Raw genomic sequence first — 23,514 nt, forward strand, 5'->3', positions numbered from 1 at the left:
CCCGGTATAGTCAGGGGTTAATGGGAGTCGTCCCCGTCCCCCCAGTATACGGCCAGAACCATGGACCCGGTACTTGTGGTTCGGACTGTCTCCAACCAGCCATAATGTTGTGAGAGTTAAATTATGTCTAAGTCCAGCTTTGGTACATTAGAAGCAACTCTGAAACTTAACCTAAGCGTTTTTCGAAGCTACTTTTTGGCTAACTTCTTATAGGAAGGTCTAGGAGCTCTGAAAATGAACGTGCGCGTCTTTCACTCTTCCCGAGGGACTTAGAAGAATTTTGTGATATTTTTTATTAAAATGGTGTATAAGGGTATATATATAAATATATTTTATGCACTGTATATGAGCTGGCGATTTCTAAATCTGTGGTTCCGAGAGGGGGTAACCAGGCTCACTAATAAAGGTCAAGCCACTTGGCTGCCAGAATGCTTTCCTTCAGCACAGACCAGAAAGGCATTGTGATAAGCGTATCCCCGGTATAGTCAGGGGTTAATGGGAGTCGTCCCCGTCCCCCCAGTATACGGCCAGAACCATGGACCCGGTACTTGTGGTTCGGACTGTCTCCAAATAGCCATAATGTTGTGAGTGAAATTATGTCTAAGTCCAGCTTTGGTACATTAGAAGCAACTCTGAAACTTAACCTAAGCGTTTTTCGAAGCTACGTTTTGGCTAACTTCTTATACAGTAGGAAGGTCTAGGAGCTCTGAAAATGAACGAGCGCGTCTTTCACTCTTCCCGAGGGACTTAGAAGAATTTTGTGATATTTTTTATTAAAATGGTGTTTAAGGGTATATATATAAATATATTTTATGCACTGTATATGAGCTGGCGATTTCTAAGTCTGTGGTTCCGAGAGGGGGTAACCAGGCTCACTAATAAAGGTCAAGCCACTTGGCTGCCAGAATGCCCTCCTTCAGCACAGACCAGAAAGGCATTGTGATAAGCGTATCCCCGGTATAGTCAGGGGTTAATGGGAGTCGTCCCCGTCCCCCCAGTATACGGCCAGAACCATGGACCCGGTACTTGTGGTTCGGACTGTCTCCAACCAGCCATAATGTTGTGAGAGTGAAATTATGTCTAAGTCCAGCTTTGGTACATTAGAAGCAACTCTGAAACTTAACCTAAGCGTTTTTCGAAGCTACTTTTTGGCTAACTTCTTATAGGAAGGTCTAGGAGCTCTGAAAATGAACGTGCGCGTCTTTCACTCTTCCCGAGGGACTTAGAAGAATTTTGTGATAATTTTTATTAAAATGGTCTATAAGGGTATATATATAAATATATTTTATGCACTGTATATGAGCTGGCGATTTCTAAGTCTGTGGTTCCGAGAGGGGTTAACCAGGCTCACTAATAAAGGTCAAGCAACTTGGCTGCCAGAATGCCCTCCTTCAGCACAGACCAGAAAAGCATTGTGATAAGCGTATCCCCGGTATAGTCAGGGGTTAATGGGAGTCGTCCCCGTCCCCCCAGTATACGGCCAGAACCATGGACCCGGTACTTGTGGTTCGGACTGTCTCCAACCAGCCATAATGTTGTGAGAGTGAAATTATGTCTAAGTCCAGCTTTGGTACATTAGAAGCAACTCTGAAACTTAACCTAAGCTTTTTTCGAAGCTACTTTTTGGCTAACTTCTTATAGGAAGGTTTAGGAGCTCTGAAAATGAACGTGCGCGTCTTTCACTCTTCCCGAGGGACTTAGAAGAATTTTGTGATATTTTTTATTAAAATGGTGTATAAGGGTATATATATAAATATATTTTATGCACTGTATATGAGCTGGCGATTTCTAAGTCTGTGGTTCCGAGAGGGGGTAACCAGGCTCACTAATAAAGGTCAAGCCACTTGGCTGCCAGAATGCCCTGCTTCAGCACAGACCAGAAAGGCATTGTGATAAGCGTATCCCCGGTATAGTCAGGGGTTAATGGGAGTCGTCCCCGTCCCCCAGTATACGGCCAGAACCATGGACCCGGTACTTGTGGTTCGGACTGTCTCCAACCAGCCATAAAGTTGTGAGTGAAATTATTTCTAAGTCCAGCTTTGGTACATTAGAAGCAACTCTGAAACTTAACCTAAGCGTTTTTCGAAGCTACTTTTTGGCTAACTTCTTATAGGAAGGTCTAGGAGCTCTGAAAATGAACGTGCGCGTCTTTCACTCTTCCCGAGGGACTTAGAAGAATTTTGTGATATTTTTTATTAAAATGGTGTATAAGGGTATATATATAAATATATTTTATGCACTGTAAATGAGCTGGCGATTTCTAAGTCTGTGGTTCCGTGAGGGGGTAACCAGGCTCACTAATAAAGGTCAAGCCACTTGGCTGCCAGAATGCCCTCCTTCAGCACAGACCAGAAAGGCATTGTGATAAGCGTATCCCCGGTATAGTCAGGGGTTAATGGGAGTCGTCCCCGTCCCCCCAGTATACGGCCAGAACCATGGACCCGGTACTTGTGGTTCGGACTGTCTCCAACCAGCCATAATGTTGTGAGAGTGAAATTATGTCTAAGTCCAGCTTTGGTACATTAGAAGCAACTCTGAAACTTAACCTAAGCGTTTTTCGAAGCTACTTTATGGCTAACTTCTTATAGGAAGGTCTAGGAGCTCTGAAAATGAACGTGCGCGTCTTTCACTCTTCCCGAGGGACTTAGAATAATTTTGTGATATTTTTTATTAAAATGGTGTATAAGGGTATATATATAAATATATTTTATGCACTGTATATGAGCTGACGATTTCTAAGTCTGTGGTTCCGAGAGGGGGTAACCAGGCTCACTAATAAAGGTCAAGCCACTTGGCTGCCAGAATTCCCTCCTTCAGCACAGACCAGAAAGGCATTGTGATAAGCGTATCCCCGGTATAGTCAGGGGTTAATGGGAGTCGTCCCCGTCCCCCCAGTATACGGCCAGAACCATGGACCCGGTACTTGTGGTTCGGACTGTCTCCAACCAGCCATAATGTTGTGAGAGTGAAATTATGTCTAAGTCCAGCTTTGGTACATTAGAAGCAACTCTGAAACTTAACCTAAGCTTTTTTCGAAGCTACTTTTTGGCTAACTTCTTATAGGAAGGTCTAGGAGCTCTGAAAATGAACGTGCGCGTCTTTCAATCTTCCCGAGGGACTTAGAATAATTTTGTGATATTTTTTATTAAAATGGTGTATAAAGGTATATATATAAATATATTTTATGCACTGTATATGAGCTGGCGATTTCTAAGTCTGTGGTTCCGAGAGGGGGTAACCAGGCTCACTAATAAAGGTCATGCCACTTGGCTGCCAGAATGCCCTCCTTCAGCACAGACCAGAAAGGCATTGTGATAAGCGTATCCCCGGTATAGTCAGGGGTTAATGGGAGTCGTCCCCGTCCCCCCAGTATACGGCCAGAACCATGGACCCGGTACTTGTGGTTCGGACTGTCTCCAACCAGCCATAATGTTGTGAGAGTGAAATTATGTCTAAGTCCAGCTTTGGTACATTAGAAGCAACTCTGAAACTTAACCTAAGCTTTTTTCGAAGCTACTTTTTGGCTAACTTCTTATAGGAAGGTCTAGGAGCTCTGAAAATGAACGTGCGCGTCTTTCAATCTTCCCGAGGGACTTAGAATAATTTTGTGATATTTTTTATTAAAATGGTGTATAAAGGTATATATATAAATATATTTTATGCACTGTATATGAGCTGGCAATTTCTAAGTCTGTGGTTCCGAGAGGGGGTAACCAGGCTCACTAATAAAGGTCATGCCACTTGGCTGCCAGAATGCCCTGCTTCAGCACAGACCAGAAAGGCATTGTGATAAGTGTATCCCCGGTATAGTCAGGGGTTAATGGGAGTCGTCCCCGTCCCCCCAGTATACGGCCAGAACCATGGACCCGGTACTTGTGGTTCGGACTGTCTCCAACCAGCCATAATGTTGTGAGAGTTAAATTATGTCTAAGTCCAGCTTTGGTACATTAGAAGCAACTCTGAAACTTAACCTAAGCGTTTTTCGAAGCTACTTTTTGGCTAACTTCTTATAGGAAGGTCTAGGAGCTCTGAAAATGAACGTGCGCGTCTTTCACTCTTCCCGAGGGACTTAGAAGAATTTTGTGATATTTTTTATTAAAATGGTGTATAAGGGTATATATATAAATATATTTTATGCACTGTATATGAGCTGGCGATTTCTAAGTCTGTGGTTCCGAGAGGGGGTAACCAGGCTCACTAATAAAGGTCAAGCCACTTGGCTGCCAGAATGCTTTCCTTCAGCACAGACCAGAAAGGCATTGTGATAAGCGTATCCCCGGTATAGTCAGGGGTTAATGGGAGTCGTCCCCGTCCCCCCAGTATACGGCCAGAACCATGGACCCGGTACTTGTGGTTCGGACTGTCTCCAACCAGCCATAAAGTTGTGAGTGAAATTATGTCTAAGTCCAGCTTTGGTACATTAGAAGCAACTCTGAAACTTAACCTAAGCGTTTTTCGAAGCTACTTTTTGGCTAACTTCTTATAGGAAGGTCTAGGAGCTCTGAAAATGAACGTGCGCGTCTTTCACTCTTCCCGAGGGACTTAGAAGAATTTTGTGATATTTTTTATTAAAATGGTGTATAAGGGTATATATATAAATATATTTTATGCACTGTAAATGAGCTGGCGATTTCTAAGTCTGTGGTTCCGTGAGGGGGTAACCAGGCTCACTAATAAAGGTCAAGCCACTTGGCTGCCAGAATGCCCTCCTTCAGCACAGACCAGAAAGGCATTGTGATAAGCGTATCCCCGGTATAGTCAGGGGTTAATGGGAGTCGTCCCCGTCCCCCCAGTATACGGCCAGAACCATGGACCCGGTACTTGTGGTTCGGACTGTCTCCAACCAGCCATAAAGTTGTGAGTGAAATTATGTCTAAGTCCAGCTTTGGTACATTAGAAGCAACTCTGAAACTTAACCTAAGCGTTTTTCGAAGCTACTTTTTGGCTAACTTCTTATAGGAAGGTCTAGGAGCTCTGAAAATGAACGTGCGCGTCTTTCACTCTTCCCGAGGGACTTAGAAGAATTTTGTGATATTTTTTATTAAAATGGTGTATAAGGGTATATATATAAATATATTTTATGCACTGTAAATGAGCTGGCGATTTCTAAGTCTGTGGTTCCGTGAGGGGGTAACCAGGCTCACTAATAAAGGTCATGCCACTTGGCTGCCAGAATGCCCTGCTTCAGCACAGACCAGAAAGGCATTGTGATAAGTGTATCCCCGGTATAGTCAGGGGTTAATGGGAGTCGTCCCCGTCCCCCCAGTATACGGCCAGAACCATGGACCCGGTACTTGTGGTTCGGACTGTCTCCAACCAGCCATAATGTTGTGAGAGTTAAATTATGTCTAAGTCCAGCTTTGGTACATTAGAAGCAACTCTGAAACTTAACCTAAGCGTTTTTCGAAGCTACTTTTTGGCTAACTTCTTATAGGAAGGTCTAGGAGCTCTGAAAATGAACGTGCGCGTCTTTCACTCTTCCCGAGGGACTTAGAAGAATTTTGTGATATTTTTTATTAAAATGGTGTATAAGGGTATATATATAAATATATTTTATGCACTGTATATGAGCTGGCGATTTCTAAATCTGTGGTTCCGAGAGGGGGTAACCAGGCTCACTAATAAAGGTCAAGCCACTTGGCTGCCAGAATGCTTTCCTTCAGCACAGACCAGAAAGGCATTGTGATAAGCGTATCCCCGGTATAGTCAGGGGTTAATGGGAGTCGTCCCCGTCCCCCCAGTATACGGCCAGAACCATGGACCCGGTACTTGTGGTTCGGACTGTCTCCAACCAGCCATAAAGTTGTGAGTGAAATTATGTCTAAGTCCAGCTTTGGTACATTAGAAGCAACTCTGAAACTTAACCTAAGCGTTTTTCGAAGCTACTTTTTGGCTAACTTCTTATAGGAAGGTCTAGGAGCTCTGAAAATGAACGTGCGCGTCTTTCACTCTTCCCGAGGGACTTAGAAGAATTTTGTGATATTTTTTATTAAAATGGTGTATAAGGGTATATATATAAATATATTTTATGCACTGTAAATGAGCTGGCGATTTCTAAGTCTGTGGTTCCGTGAGGGGGTAACCAGGCTCACTAATAAAGGTCAAGCCACTTGGCTGCCAGAATGCCCTCCTTCAGCACAGACCAGAAAGGCATTGTGATAAGCGTATCCCCGGTATAGTCAGGGGTTAATGGGAGTCGTCCCCGTCCACCCAGTATACGGCCAGAACCATGGACCCGGTACTTGTGGTTCGGACTGTCTCCAACCAGCCATAATGTTGTGAGAGTGAAATTATGTCTAAGTCCAGCTTTGGTACATTAGAAGCAACTCTGAAACTTAACCTAAGCGTTTTTCGAAGCTACTTTTTGGCTAACTTCTTATAGGAAGGTCTAGGAGCTCTGAAAATGAACGTGCGCGTCTTTCACTCTTCCCGAGGGACTTAGAATAATTTTGTGATATTTTTTATTAAAATGGTTTATAAGGGTATATATATAAATATATTTTATGCACTGTATATGAGCTGACGATTTCTAAGTCTGTGGTTCCGAGAGGGGGTAACCAGGCTCACTAATAAAGGTCAAGCCACTTGGCTGCCAGAATGCCCTCCTTCAGCACAGACCAGAAAGGCATTGTGATAAGCGTATCCCCGGTATAGTCAGGGGTTAATGGGAGTCGTCCCCGTCCCCCCAGTATACGGCCAGAACCATGGACCCGGTACTTGTGGTTCGGACTGTCTCCAACCAGCCATAATGTTGTGAGAGTGAAATTATGTCTAAGTCCAGCTTTGGTACATTAGAAGCAACTCTGAAACTTAACCTAAGCTTTTTTCGAAGCTACTTTTTGGCTAACTTCTTATAGGAAGGTCTAGGAGCTCTGAAAATGAACGTGCACGTCTTTCACTCTTCCCGAGGGACTTAGAAGTATTTTGTGATATTTTTTATTAAAATGGTGTATAAGGGTATATATATAAATATATTTTATGCACTGTATATGAGCTGGCGATTTCTAAGTCTGTGGTTCCGAGAGGGGGTAACCAGGCTCACTAATAAAGGTCAAGCCACTTGGCTGCCAGAATGCCCTCCTTCAGCACAGACCAGAAAGGCATTGTGATAAGCGTATCCCCGGTATAGTCAGGGGTTCATGGGAGTCGTCCCCGTCCCCCCAGTATACGGCCAGAACCATGGACCCGGTACTTGTGGTTCGGACTGTCTCCAACCAGCCATAATGTTGTGAGAGTGAAATTATGTCTAAGTCCAGCTTTGGTACATTAGAAGCAACTCTGAAACTTAACCTAAGCGTTTTTCGAAGCTACTTTTTGGCTAACTTCTTATAGGAAGGTCTAGGAGCTCTGAAAATGAACGTGCGCGTCTTTCACTCTTCCCGAGGGACTTAGAAGAATTTTGTGATATTTTTTATTAAAATGGTGTATAAGGGTATATATATAAATATATTTTATGCACTGTATATGAGCTGGCGATTTCTAAGTCTGTGGTTCCGAGAGGGGTAACCAGGCTCACTAATAAAGGTCAAGCCACTTGGCTGCCAGAATGCTTTCCTTCAGCACAGACCAGAAAGGCATTGTGATAAGCGTATCCCCGGTATAGTCAGGGGTTAATGGGAGTCGTCCCCGTCCCCCCAGTATACGGCCAGAACCATGGACCCGGTACTTGTGGTTCGGACTGTCTCCAACCAGCCATAAAGTTGTGAGTGAAATTATGTCTAAGTCCAGCTTTGGTACATTAGAAGCAACTCTGAAACTTAACCTAAGCGTTTTTCGAAGCTACTTTTTGGCTAACTTCTTATAGGAAGGTCTAGGAGCTCTGAAAATGAACGTGCGCGTCTTTCACTCTTCCCGAGGGACTTAGAAGAATTTTGTGATATTTTTTATTAAAATGGTGTATAAGGGTATATATATAAATATATTTTATGCACTGTAAATGAGCTGGCGATTTCTAAGTCTGTGGTTCCGTGAGGGGGTAACCAGGCTCACTAATAAAGGTCAAGCCACTTGGCTGCCAGAATGCCCTCCTTCAGCACAGACCAGAAAGGCATTGTGATAAGCGTATCCCCGGTATAGTCAGGGGTTAATGGGAGTCGTCCCCGTCCCCCCAGTATACGGCCAGAACCATGGACCCGGTACTTGTGGTTCGGACTGTCTCCAACCAGCCATAAAGTTGTGAGTGAAATTATGTCTAAGTCCAGCTTTGGTACATTAGAAGCAACTCTGAAACTTAACCTAAGCGTTTTTCGAAGCTACTTTTTGGCTAACTTCTTATAGGAAGGTCTAGGAGCTCTGAAAATGAACGTGCGCGTCTTTCACTCTTCCCGAGGGACTTAGAAGAATTTTGTGATATTTTTTATTAAAATGGTGTATAAGGGTATATATATAAATATATTTTATGCACTGTAAATGAGCTGGCGATTTCTAAGTCTGTGGTTCCGTGAGGGGGTAACCAGGCTCACTAATAAAGGTCAAGCCACTTGGCTGCCAGAATGCCCTCCTTCAGCACAGACCAGAAAGGCATTGTGATAAGCGTATCCCCGGTATAGTCAGGGGTTAATGGGAGTCGTCCCCGTCCCCCCAGTATACGGCCAGAACCATGGACCCGGTACTTGTGGTTCGGACTGTCTCCAACCAGCCATAATGTTGTGAGAGTGAAATTATGTCTAAGTCCAGCTTTGGTACATTAGAAGCAACTCTGAAACTTAACCTAAGCGTTTTTCGAAGCTACTTTATGGCTAACTTCTTATAGGAAGGTCTAGGAGCTCTGAAACTGAACGTGCGCGTCTTTCACTCTTCCCGAGGGACTTAGAATAATTTTGTGATATTTTTTATTAAAATGGTTTATAAGGGTATATATATAAATATATTTTATGCACTGTATATGAGCTGACGATTTCTAAGTCTGTGGTTCCGAGAGGGGGTAACCAGGCTCACTAATAAAGGTCAAGCCACTTGGCTGCCAGAATGCCCTCCTTCAGCACAGACCAGAAATGCATTGTGATAAGCGTATCCCCGGTATAGTCAGGGGTTAATGGGAGTCGTCCCCGTCCCCCCAGTATACGGCCAGAACCATGGACCCGGTACTTGTGGTTCGGACTGTCTCCAACCAGCCATAATGTTGTGAGAGTGAAATTATGTCTAAGTCCAGCTTTGGTACATTAGAAGCAACTCTGAAACTTAACCTAAGCTTTTTTCGAAGCTACTTTTTGGCTAACTTCTTATAGGAAGGTCTAGGAGCTCTGAAAATGAACGTGCGCGTCTTTCACTCTTCCCGAGGGACTTAGAAGAATTTTGTGATATTTTTTATTAAAATGGTGTATAAGGGTATATATATAAATATATTTTATGCACTGTATATGAGCTGGCGATTTCTAAGTCTGTGGTTCCGAGAGGGGGTAACCAGGCTAACTAATAAAGGTCAAGCCACTTGGCTGCCAGAATGCCCTGCTTCAGCACAGACCAGAAAGGCATTGTGATAAGCGTATCCCCGGTATAGTCAGGGGTTAATGGGAGTCGTCCCCGCCCCCCCATTATACGGCCAGAACCATGGACCCGGTACTTGTGGTTCGGACTGTCTCCAACCAGCCATAATGTTGTGAGAGTGAAATTATGTCTAAGTCCAGCTTTGGTACATTAGAAGCAACTCTGAAACTTAACCTAAGCGTTTTTCGAAGCTACTTTTTGGCTAACTTCTTATAGGAAGGTTTAGGAGCTCTGAAAATGAACGTGCGCGTCTTTCACTCTTCCCGAGGGACTTAGAAGAATTTTGTGATATTTTTTATTAAAATGGTGTATAAGGGTATATATATAAATATATTTTATGCACTGTATATGAGCTGGCGATTTCTAAGTCTGTGGTTCCGAGAGGGGGTAACCAGGCTAACTAATAAAGGTCAAGCCACTTGGCTGCCAGAATGCCCTGCTTCAGCACAGACCAGAAAGGCATTGTGATAAGCGTATCCCCGGTATAGTCAGGGGTTAATGGGAGTCGTCCCCGCCCCCCCAGTATACGGCCAGAACCATGGACCCGGTACTTGTGGTTCGGAATGTCTCCAACCAGCCATAATGTTGTGAGAGTGAAATTATGTCTAAGTCCAGCTTTGGTACATTAGAAGCAACTCTGAAACTTAACCTAAGCGTTTTTCGAAGCTGCTTTTTGGCTAACTTCTTATAGGAAGGTCTAGGAGCTCTGAAAATGAACGTGCGCGTCTTTCACTCTTCCAGAGGGACTTAGAAGAATTTTGTGATATTTTTTATTAAAATGGTGTATAAGGGTATATATATAAATATATTTTATGCACTGTATATGAGCTGGCGATTTCTAAGTCTGTGGTTCCGAGAGGGGGTAACCAGGCTCACTAATAAAGGTCAAGCCACTTGGCTGCCAGAATGCCCTGCTTCAGCACAGACCAGAAAGTCATTGTGATAAGCGTATCCCCGGTATAGTTAGGGGTTAATGGGAGTCGTCCCCTTCCCCCCAGTATACGGCCAGAACCATGGACCCGGTACTTGTGGTTCGGACTGTCTCCAACCAGCCATAATGTTGTGAGAGTGAAATTATGTCTAAGTCCAGCTTTGGTACATTAGAAGCAACTCTGAAACTTAACCTAAGCGTTTTTCGAAGCTACTTTTTGGCTAACTTCTTATAGGAAGGTCTAGGAGCTCTGAAAATGAACGTGCGCGTCTTTCACTCTTCCCGAGGGACTTAGAAGAATTTTGTGATATTTTTTATTAAAATGGTGTATAAGGGTATATATATAAATATATTTTATGCACTGTATATGAGCTGGCGATTTCTAAGTCTGTGGTTCCGAGAGGGGGTAACCAGGCTAACTAATAAAGGTCAAGCCACTTGGCTGCCAGAATGCCCTGCTTCAGCACAGACCAGAAAGGCATTGTGATAAGCGTATCCCCGGTATAGTCAGGGATTAATGGGAGTCGTCCCCGCCCCCCCAGTATACGGCCAGAACCATGGACCCGGTACTTGTGGTTCGGACTGTCTCCAACCAGCCATAATGTTGTGAGAGTGAAATTATGTCTAAGTCCAGCTTTGGTACATTAGAAGCAACTCTGAAACTTAACCTAAGCGTTTTTCGAAGCTACTTTTTGGCTAACTTCTTATAGGAAGGTCTAGGAGCTCTGAAAATGAACGTGCGCGTCTTTCACTCTTCCCGAGGGACTTAGAAGAATTTTGTGATATTTTTTATTAAAATGGTGTATAAGGGTATATATATAAATATATTTTATGCACTGTATATGAGCTGGCGATTTCTAAGTCTGTGGTTCCGAGAGGGGGTAACCAGGCTAACTAATAAAGGTCAAGCCACTTGGCTGCCAGAATGCCCTGCTTCAGCACAGACCAGAAAGGCATTGTGATAAGCGTATCCCCGGTATAGTCAGGGGTTAATGGGAGTCGTCCCCGCCCCCCCATTATACGGCCAGAACCATGGACCCGGTACTTGTGGTTCGGACTGTCTCCAACCAGCCATAATGTTGTGAGAGTGAAATTATGTCTAAGTCCAGCTTTGGTACATTAGAAGCAACTCTGAAACTTAACCTAAGCGTTTTTCGAAGCTACTTTTTGGCTAACTTCTTATAGGAAGGTTTAGGAGCTCTGAAAATGAACGTGCGCGTCTTTCACTCTTCCCGAGGGACTTAGAAGAATTTTGTGATATTTTTTATTAAAATGGTGTATAAGGGTATATATATAAATATATTTTATGCACTGTATATGAGCTGGCGATTTCTAAGTCTGTGGTTCCGAGAGGGGGTAACCAGGCTAACTAATAAAGGTCAAGCCACTTGGCTGCCAGAATGCCCTGCTTCAGCACAGACCAGAAAGGCATTGTGATAAGCGTATCCCCGGTATAGTCAGGGGTTAATGGGAGTCGTCCCCGCCCCCCCAGTATACGGCCAGAACCATGGACCCGGTACTTGTGGTTCGGACTGTCTCCAACCAGCCATAATGTTGTGAGAGTGAAATTATGTCTAAGTCCAGCTTTGGTACATTAGAAGCAACTCTGAAACTTAACCTAAGCGTTTTTCGAAGCTACTTTTTGGCTAACTTCTTATAGGAAGGTTTAGGAGCTCTGAAAATGAACGTGCGCGTCTTTCACTCTTCCCGAGGGACTTAGAAGAATTTTGTGATATTTTTTATTAAAATGGTGTATAAGGGTATATATATAAATATATTTTATGCACTGTATATGAGCTGGCGATTTCTAAGTCTGTGGTTCCGAGAGGGGGTAACCAGGCTAACTAATAAAGGTCAAGCCACTTGGCTGCCAGAATGCCCTGCTTCAGCACAGACCAGAAAGGCATTGTGATAAGCGTATCCCCGGTATAGTCAGGGATTAATGGGAGACGTCCCCGCCCCCCCAGTATACGGCCAGAACCATGGACCCGGTACTTGTGGTTCGGACTGTCTCCAACCAGCCATAATGTTGTGAGAGTGAAATTATGTCTAAGTCCAGCTTTGGTACATTAGAAGCAACTCTGAAACTTAACCTAAGCGTTTTTCGAAGCTGCTTTTTGGCTAACTTCTTATAGGAAGGTCTAGGAGCTCTGAAAATGAACGTGCGCGTCTTTCACTCTTCCAGAGGGACTTAGAAGAATTTTGTGATATTTTTTATTAAAATGGTGTATAAGGGTATATATATAAATATATTTTATGCACTGTATATGAGCTGGCGATTTCTAAGTCTGTGGTTCCGAGAGGGGGTAACCAGGCTCACTAATAAAGGTCAAGCCACTTGGCTGCCAGAATGCCCTGCTTCAGCACAGACCAGAAAGGCATTGTGATAAGCGTATCCCCGGTATAGTTAGGGGTTAATGGGAGTCGTCCCCGTCCCCCCAGTATACGGCCAGAACCATGGACCCGGTACTTGTGGTTCGGACTGTCTCCAACCAGCCATAATGTTGTGAGAGTGAAATTATGTCTAAGTCCAGCTTTGGTACATTAGAAGCAACTCTGAAACTTAACCTAAGCGTTTTTCGAAGCTACTTTTTGGCTAACTTCTTATAGGAAGGTCTAGGAGCTCTGAAAATGAACATGCGCGTCTTTCACTCTTCCCGAGGGACTTAGAAGAATTTTGTGATATTTTTTATTAAAATGGTGTATAAGGGTATATATATAAATATATTTTATGCACTGTATATGAGCTGGCGATTTCTAAGTCTGTGGTTCCGAGAGGGGGTAACCAGGCTAACTAATAAAGGTCAAGCCACTTGGCTGCCAGAATGCCCTGCTTCAGCACAGACCAGAAAGGCATTGTGATAAGCGTATCCCCGGTATAGTCAGGGGTTAATGGGAGTCGTCCCCGCCCCCCCATTATACGGCCAGAACCATGGACCCGGTACTTGTGGTTCGGACTGTCTCCAACCAGCCATAATGTTGTGAGAGTGAAATTATGTCTAAGTCCAGCTTTGGTACATTAGAAGCAACTCTGAAACTTAACCTAAGCGTTTTTCGAAGCTACTTTTTGGCTAACTTCTTATAGGAAGGTTTAGGAGCTCTGAAAATGAACGTGCGCGTCTTTCACTCTTCCCGAGGGACTTAGAAGAATTTTGTGATATTTTTTATTAAAATGGTGTATAAGGGTATATATATAAATATATTTTATGCACTGTATATGAGCTGGCGATTTCTAAGTCTGTGGTTCCGAGAGGGGGTAACCAGGCTAACTAATAAAGGTCAAGCCACTTGGCTGCCAGAATGCCCTGCTTCAGCACAGACCAGAAAGGCATTGTGATAAGCGTATCCCCGGTATAGTCAGGGGTTAATGGGAGTCGTCCCCGCCCCCCCAGTATACGGCCAGAACCATGGACCCGGTACTTGTGGTTCGGACTGTCTCCAACCAGCCATAATGTTGTGAGAGTGAAATTATGTCTAAGTCCAGCTTTGGTACATTAGAAGCAACTCTGAAACTTAACCTAAGCGTTTTTCGAAGCTGCTTTTTGGCTAACTTCTTATAGGAAGGTCTAGGAGCTCTGAAAATGAACGTGCGCGTCTTTCACTCTTCCAGAGGGACTTAGAAGAATTTTGTGATATTTTTTATTAAAATGGTGTATAAGGGTATATATATAAATATATTTTATGCACTGTATATGAGCTGGCGATTTCTAAGTCTGTGGTTCCGAGAGGGGGTAACCAGGCTCACTAATAAAGGTCAAGCCACTTGGCTGCCAGAATGCCCTGCTTCAGCACAGACCAGAAAGTCATTGTGATAAGCGTATCCCCGGTATAGTTAGGGGTTAATGGGAGTCGTCCCCTTCCCCCCAGTATACGGCCAGAACCATGGACCCGGTACTTGTGGTTCGGACTGTCTCCAACCAGCCATAATGTTGTGAGAGTGAAATTATGTCTAAGTCCAGCTTTGGTACATTAGAAGCAACTCTGAAACTTAACCTAAGCGTTTTTCGAAGCTACTTTTTGGCTAACTTCTTATAGGAAGGTCTAGGAGCTCTGAAAATGAACGTGCGCGTCTTTCACTCTTCCCGAGGGACTTAGAAGAATTTTGTGATATTTTTTATTAAAATGGTGTATAAGGGTATATATATAAATATATTTTATGCACTGTATATGAGCTGGCGATTTCTAAGTCTGTGGTTCCGAGAGGGGGTAACCATGCTCACTAATAAAGGTCAAGCCACTTGGCTGCCAGAATGCCCTGCTTCAGCACAGACCAGAAAGGCATTGTGATAAGCGTATCCCCGGTATAGTCAGGGGTTAATGGGAGTCGTCCCCGTCCCCCCAGTATACGGCCAGAACCATGGACCCGGTACTTGTGGTTCGGACTGTCTCCAACCAGCCATAATGTTGTGAGAGTGAAATTATGTCTAAGTCCAGCTTTGGTACATTAGAAGCAACTCTGAAACTTAACCTAAGCGTTTTTCGAAGCTACTTTTTGGCTAACTTCTTATAGGAAGGTCTAGGAGCTCTGAAAATGAACGTGCGCGTCTTTCACTCTTCCCGAGGGACTTAGAAGAATTTTGTGATATTTTTTATTAAAATGGTGTATAAGGGTATATATATAAATATATTTTATGCACTGTATATGAGCTGGCGATTTCTAAGTCTGTGGTTCCGAGAGGGGGTAACCAGGCTAACTAATAAAGGTCAAGCCACTTGGCTGCCAGAATGCCCTGCTTCAGCACAGACCAGAAAGGCATTGTGATAAGCGTATCCCCGGTATAGTCAGGGGTTAATGGGAGTCGTCCCCGCCCCCCCATTATACGGCCAGAACCATGGACCCGGTACTTGTGGTTCGGACTGTCTCCAACCAGCCATAATGTTGTGAGAGTGAAATTATGTCTAAGTCCAGCTTTGGTACATTAGAAGCAACTCTGAAACTTAACCTAAGCGTTTTTCGAAGCTACTTTTTGGCTAACTTCTTATAGGAAGGTTTAGGAGCTCTGAAAATGAACGTGCGCGTCTTTCACTCTTCCCGAGGGACTTAGAAGAATTTTGTGATATTTTTTATTAAAATGGTGTATAAGGGTATATATATAAATATATTTTATGCACTGTATATGAGCTGGCGATTTCTAAGTCTGTGGTTCCGAGAGGGGGTAACCAGGCTAACTAATAAAGGTCAAGCCACTTGGCTGCCAGAATGCCCTGCTTCAGCACAGACCAGAAAGGCATTGTGATAAGCGTATCCCCGGTATAGTCAGGGGTTAATGGGAGTCGTCCCCGCCCCCCCAGTATACGGCCAGAACCATGGACCCGGTACTTGTGGTTCGGACTGTCTCCAACCAGCCATAATGTTGTGAGAGTGAAATTATGTCTAAGTCCAGCTTTGGTACATTAGAAGCAACTCTGAAACTTAACCTAAGCGTTTTTCGAAGCTGCTTTTTGGCTAACTTCTTATAGGAAGGTCTAGGAGCTCTGAAAATGAACGTGCGCGTCTTTCACTCTTCCAGAGGGACTTAGAAGAATTTTGTGATATTTTTTATTAAAATGGTGTATAAGGGTATATATATAAATATATTTTATGCACTGTATATGAGCTGGCGATTTCTAAGTCTGTGGTTCCGAGAGGGGGTAACCAGGCTCACTAATAAAGGTCAAGCCACTTGGCTGCCAGAATGCCCTGCTTCAGCACAGACCAGAAAGTCATTGTGATAAGCGTATCCCCGGTATAGTTAGGGGTTAATGGGAGTCGTCCCCTTCCCCCCAGTATACGGCCAGAACCATGGACCCGGTACTTGTGGTTCGGACTGTCTCCAACCAGCCATAATGTTGTGAGAGTGAAATTATGTCTAAGTCCAGCTTTGGTACATTAGAAGCAACTCTGAAACTTAACCTAAGCGTTATTCGAAGCTGCTTTTTGGCTAACTTCTTATAGGAAGGTCTAAGAGCTCTGAAAATGAACGTGCGCGTCTTTCACTCTTCCCGAGGGACTTAGAAGAATTTTGTGATATTTTTTATTAAAATGGTGTATAAGGGTATATATATAAATATATTTTATGCACTGTATATGAGCTGGCGATTTCTAAGTCTGTGGTTCCGAGAGGGGGTAACCATGCTCACTAATAAAGGTCAAGCCACTTGGCTGCCAGAATGCCCTGCTTCAGCACAGACCAGAAAGGCATTGTGATAAGCGTATCCCCGGTATAGTCAGGGGTTAATGGGAGTCGTCCCCGTCCCCCCAGTATACGGCCAGAACCATGGACCCGGTACTTGTGGTTCGGACTGTCTCCAACCAGCCATAATGTTGTGAGAGTGAAATTATGTCTAAGTCCAGCTTTGGTACATTAGAAGCAACTCTGAAACTTAACCTAAGCGTTTTTCGAAGCTACTTTTTGGCTAACTTCTTATAGGAAGGTCTAGGAGCTCTGAAAATGAACGTGCGCGTCTTTCCCTCTTCCCGAGGGACTTAGAAGAATTTTGTGATATTTTTTATTAAAATGGTGTATAAGGGTATATATATAAATATATTTTATGCACTGTATATGAGCTGGCGATTTCTAAGTCTGTGGTTCCGAGAGGGGGTAACCAGGCTCACTAATAAAGGTCAAGCCACTTGGCTGCCAGAATGCCCTGCTTCAGCACAGACCAGAAAGGCATTGTGATAAGCGTATCCCCGGTATAGTCAGGGGTTAATGGGAGTCGTCCCCGTCCCCCCAGTATACGGCCAGAACCATGGACCCGGTACTTGTGGTTCGGACTGTCTCCAACCAGCCATAATGTTGTGAGAGTGAAATTATGTCTAAGTCCAGCTTTGGTACATTAGAAGCAACTCTGAAACTTAACCTAAGCGTTTTTCGAAGCTGCTTTTTGGCTAACTTCTTATAGGAAGGTCTAGGAGCTCTGAAAATGAACATGCGCGTCTTTCACTCTTCCAGAGGGACTTAGAAGAATTTTGTGATATTTTTTATTAAAATGGTGTATAAGGGTATATATATAAATATATTTTATGCACTGTATATGAGCTGGCGATTTCTAAGTCTGTGGTTCCGAGAGGGGGTAACCAGGCTCACTAATAAAGGTCAAGCCACTTGGCTGCCAGAATGCCCTGCTTCAGCACAGACCAGAAAGGCATTGTGATAAGCGTATCCCCGGTATAGTCAGGGGTTAATGGGAGTCGTCCCCATCCCCCCAGTATACGGCCAGAACCATGGACCCGGTACTTGTGGTTCGGACTGTCTCCAACCAGCCATAATGTTGTGAGAGTGAAATTATGTCTAAGTCCAGCTTTGGTACATTAGAAGCAACTCTGAAACTTAACCTAAGCGTTATTCGAAGCTGCTTTTTGGCTAACTTCTTATAGGAAGGTCTAAGAGCTCTGAAAATGAACGTGCGCGTCTTTCACTCTTCCCGAGGGACTTAGAAGAATTTTGTGATATTTTTTATTAAAATGGTGTATAAGGGTATATATATAAATATATTTTATGCACTGTATATGAGCTGGCGATTTCTAAGTCTGTGGTTCCGAGAGGGGGTAACCATGCTCACTAATAAAGGTCAAGCCACTTGGCTGCCAGAATGCCCTGCTTCAGCACAGACCAGAAAGGCATTGTGATAAGCGTATCCCCGGTATAGTCAGGGGTTAATGGGAGTCGTCCCCGTCCCCCCAGTATACGGCCAGAACCATGGACCCGGTACTTGTGGTTCGGACTGTCTCCAACCAGCCATAATGTTGTGAGAGTGAAATTATGTCTAAGTCCAGCTTTGGTACATTAGAAGCAACTCTGAAATTTAACCTAAGCGTTTTTCGAAGCTACTTTTTGGCTAACTTCTTATAGGAAGGTCTAGGAGCTCTGAAAATGAACGTGCGCGTCTTTCCCTCTTCCCGAGGGACTTAGAAGAATTTTGTGATATTTTTTATTAAAATGGTGTATAAGGGTATATATATAAATATATTTTATGCACTGTATATGAGCTGGCGATTTCTAAGTCTGTGGTTCCGAGAGGGGGTAACCAGGCTCACTAATAAAGGTCAAGCCACTTGGCTACCAGAATGCCCTGCTTCAGCACAGACCAGAAAGGCATTGTGATAAGCGTATCCCCGGTATAGTCAGGGGTTAATGGGAGTCGTCCCCGTCCCCCCAGTATACGGCCAGAACCATGGACCCGGTACTTGTGGTTCGGACTGTCTCCAACCAGCCATAATGTTGTGAGAGTGAAATTATGTCTAAGTCCAGCTTTGGTACATTAGAAGCAACTCTGAAACTTAACCTAAGCGTTTTTCGAAGCTGCTTTTTGGCTAACTTCTTATAGGAAGGTCTAGGAGCTCTGAAAATGAACATGCGCGTCTTTCACTCTTCCAGAGGGACTTAGAAGAATTTTGTGATATTTTTTATTAAAATGGTGTATAAGGGTATATATATAAATATATTTTATGCACTGTATATGAGCTGGCGATTTCTAAGTCTGTGGTTCCGAGAGGGGGTAACCAGGCTCACTAATAAAGGTCAAGCCACTTGGCTGCCAGAATGCCCTGCTTCAGCACAGACCAGAAAGGCATTGTGATAAGCGTATCCCCGGTATAGTCAGGGGTTAATGGGAGTCGTCCCCATCCCCCCAGTATACGGCCAGAACCATGGACCCGGTACTTGTGGTTCGGACTGTCTCCAACCAGCCATAATGTTGTGAGAGTGAAATTATGTCTAAGTCCAGCTTTGGTACATTAGAAGCAACTCTGAAACTTAACCTAAGCGTTTTTCGAAGCTACTTTTTGGCTAACTTCTTATAGGAAGGTTTAGGAGTTCTGAAAATGAACGTGCGCGTCTTTCACTCTTCCCGAGGGACTTAGAAGAATTTTGTGATATTTTTTATTAAAATGGTGTATAAGGGTATATATATAAATATATTTTATGCACTGTATATGAGCTGGCGATTTCTAAGTCTGTGGTTCCGAGAGGGGGTAACCAGGCTAACTAATAAAGGTCAAGCCACTTGGCTGCCAGAATGCCCTGCTTCAGCACAGACCAGAAAGGCATTGTGATAAGCGTATCCCCGGTATAGTCAGGGGTTAATGGGAGTCGTCCCCGCCCCCCCAGTATACGGCCAGAACCATGGACCCGGTACTTGTGGTTCGGACTGTCTCCAACCAGCCATAATGTTGTGAGAGTGAAATTATGTCTAAGTCCAGCTTTGGTACATTAGAAGCAACTCTGAAACTTAACCTAAGCGTTTTTCGAAGCTGCTTTTTGGCTAACTTCTTATAGGAAGGTCTAGGAGCTCTGAAAATGAACGTGCGCGTCTTTCACTCTTCCAGAGGGACTTAGAAGAATTTTGTGATATTTTTTATTAAAATGGTGTATAAGGGTATATATATAAATATATTTTATGCACTGTATATGAGCTGGCGATTTCTAAGTCTGTGGTTCCGAGAGGGGGTAACCAGGCTCACTAATAAAGGTCAAGCCACTTGGCTGCCAGAATGCCCTGCTTCAGCACAGACCAGAAAGTCATTGTGATAAGCGTATCCCCGGTATAGTTAGGGGTTAATGGGAGTCGTCCCCGTCCCCCCAGTATACGGCCAGAACCATGGACCCGGTACTTGTGGTTCGGACTGTCTCCAACCAGCCATAATGTTGTGAGAGTGAAATTATGTCTAAGTCCAGCTTTGGTACATTAGAAGCAACTCTGAAACTTAACCTAAGCGTTTTTCGAAGCTACTTTTTGGCTAACTTCTTATAGGAAGGTCTAGGAGCTCTGAAAATGAACGTGCGCGTCTTTCACTCTTCCCGAGGGACTTAGAAGAATTTTGTGATATTTTTTATTAAAATGGTGTATAAGGGTATATATATAAATATATTTTATGCACTGTATATGAGCTGGCGATTTCTAAGTCTGTGGTTCCGAGAGGGGGTAACCAGGCTCACTAATAAAGGTCAAGCCACTTGGCTGCCAGAATGCCCTGCTTCAGCACAGACCAGAAAGGCATTGTGATAAGCGTATCCCCGGTATAGTCAGGGGTTAATGGGAGTCGTCCCCGTCCCCCCAGTATACGGCCAGAACCATGGACCCGGTACTTGTGGTTCGGACTGTCTCCAACCAGCCATAATGTTGTGAGAGTGAAATTATGTCTAAGTCCAGCTTTGGTACATTAGAAGCAACTCTGAAACTTAACCTAAGCGTTTTTCGAAGCTGCTTTTTGGCTAACTTCTTATAGGAAGGTCTAGGAGCTCTGAAAATGAACGTGCGCGTCTTTCACTCTTCCAGAGGGACTTAGAAGAATTTTGTGATATTTTTTATTAAAATGGTGTATAAGGGTATATATATAAATATATTTTATGCACTGTATATGAGCTGGCGATTTCTAAGTCTGTGGTTCCGAGAGGGGGTAACCAGGCTCACTAATAAAGGTCAAGCCACTTGGCTGCCAGAATGCCCTGCTTCAGCACAGACCAGAAAGTCATTGTGATAAGCGTATCCCCGGTATAGTTAGGGGTTAATGGGAGTCGTCCCCGTCCCCCCAGTATACGGCCAGAACCATGGACCCGGTACTTGTGGTTCGGACTGTCTCCAACCAGCCATAATGTTGTGAGAGTGAAATTATGTCTAAGTCCAGCTTTGGTACATTAGAAGCAACTCTGAAACTTAACCTAAGCGTTTTTCGAAGCTACTTTTTGGCTAACTTCTTATAGGAAGGTCTAGGAGCTCTGAAAATGAACGTGCGCGTCTTTCACTCTTCCCGAGGGACTTAGAAGAATTTTGTGATATTTTTTATTAAAATGGTGTATAAGGGTATATATATAAATATATTTTATGCACTGTATATGAGCTGGCGATTTCTAAGTCTGTGGTTCCGAGAGGGGGTAACCAGGCTCACTAATAAAGGTCAAGCCACTTGGCTGCCAGAATGCCCTGCTTCAGCACAGACCAGAAAGGCATTGTGATAAGCGTATCCCCGGTATAGTCAGGGGTTAATGGGAGTCGTCCCCGTCCCCCCAGTATACGGCCAGAACCATGGACCCGGTACTTGTGGTTCGGACTGTCTCCAACCAGCCATAATGTTGTGAGAGTGAAATTATGTCTAAGTCCAGCTTTGGTACATTAGAAGCAACTCTGAAACTTAACCTAAGCGTTTTTCGAAGCTGCTTTTTGGCTAACTTCTTATAGGAAGGTCTATGAGCTCTGAAAATGAACATGCGCGTCTTTCACTCTTCCAGAGGGACTTAGAAGAATTTTGTGATATTTTTTATTAAAATGGTGTATAAGGGTATATATATAAATATATTTTATGCACTGTATATGAGCTGGCGATTTCTAAGTCTGTGGTTCCGAGAGGGGGTAACCAGGCTCACTAATAAAGGTCAAGCCACTTGGCTGCCAGAATGCCCTGCTTCAGCACAGACCAGAAAGGCATTGTGATAAGCGTATCCCCGGTATAGTCAGGGGTTAATGGGAGTCGTCCCCATCCCCCCAGTATACGGCCAGAACCATGGACCCGGTACTTGTGGTTCGGACTGTCTCCAACCAGCCATAATGTTGTGAGAGTGAAATTATGTCTAAGTCCAGCTTTGGTACATTAGAAGCAACTCTGAAACTTAACCTAAGCGTTTTTCGAAGCTACTTTTTGGCTAACTTCTTATAGGAAGGTTTAGGAGCTCTGAAAATGAACGTGCGCGTCTTTCACTCTTCCCGAGGGACTTAGAAGAATTTTGTGATATTTTTTATTAAAATGGTGTATAAGGGTATATATATAAATATATTTTATGCACTGTATATGAGCTGGCGATTTCTAAGTCTGTGGTTCCGAGAGGGGGTAACCAGGCTAACTAATAAAGGTCAAGCCACTTGGCTTCCAGAATGCCCTGCTTCAGCACAGACCAGAAAGGCATTGTGATAAGCGTATCCCCGGTATAGTCAGGGGTTAATGGGAGTCGTCCCCGCCCCCCCAGTATACGGCCAGAACCATGGACCCGGTACTTGTGGTTCGGACTGTCTCCAACCAGCCATAATGTTGTGAGAGTGAAATTATGTCTAAGTCCAGCTTTGGTACATTAGAAGCAACTCTGAAACTTAACCTAAGCGTTTTTCGAAGCTACTTTTTGGCTAACTTCTTATAGGAAGGTCTAGGAGCTCTGAAAATGAACGTGCGCGTCTTTCACTCTTCCCGAGGAACTTAGAAGAATTTTGTGATATTTTTTATTAAAATGGTGTATAAGGGTATATATATAAATATATTTTATGCACTGTATATGAGCTGGCGATTTCTAAGTCTGTGGTTCCGAGAGGGGGTAACCAGGCTAACTAATAAAGGTCAAGCCACTTGGCTGCCAGAATACCCTGCTTCAGCACAGACCAGAAAGGCATTGTGATAAGCGTATCCCCGGTATAGTCAGGGGTTAATGGGAGTCGTCCCCATCCCCCCAGTATACGGCCAGAACCATGGACCCGGTACTTGTGGTTCGGACTGTCTCCAACCAGCCATAATGTTGTGAGAGTGAAATTATGTCTAAGTCCAGCTTTGGTACATTAGAAGCAACTCTGAAACTTAACCTAAGCGTTTTTCGAAGCTACTTTTTGGCTAACTTCTTATAGGAAGGTTTAGGAGCTCTGAAAATGAACGTGCGCGTCTTTCACTCTTCCCGAGGGACTTAGAAGAATTTTGTGATATTTTTTATTAAAATGGTGTATAAGGGTATATATATAAATATATTTTATGCACTGTATATGAGCTGGCGATTTCTAAGTCTGTGGTTCCGAGAGGGGGTAACCAGGCTAACTAATAAAGGTCAAGCCACTTGGCTTCCAGAATGCCCTGCTTCAGCACAGACCAGAAAGGCATTGTGATAAGCGTATCCCCGGTATAGTCAGGGGTTAATGGGAGTCGTCCCCGCCCCCCCAGTATACGGCCAGAACCATGGACCCGGTACTTGTGGTTCGGACTGTCTCCAACCAGCCATAATGTTGTGAGAGTGAAATTATGTCTAAGTCCAGCTTTGGTACATTAGAAGCAACTCTGAAACTTAACCTAAGCGTTTTTCGAAGCTACTTTTTGGCTAACTTCTTATAGGAAGGTCTAGGAGCTCTGAAAATGAACGTGCGCGTCT

Source organism: Ascaphus truei, chromosome 5, assembly GCF_040206685.1.
Source record: "Ascaphus truei isolate aAscTru1 chromosome 5, aAscTru1.hap1, whole genome shotgun sequence".
NCBI classification, from domain to species: Eukaryota; Metazoa; Chordata; class Amphibia; order Anura; family Ascaphidae; genus Ascaphus; species Ascaphus truei.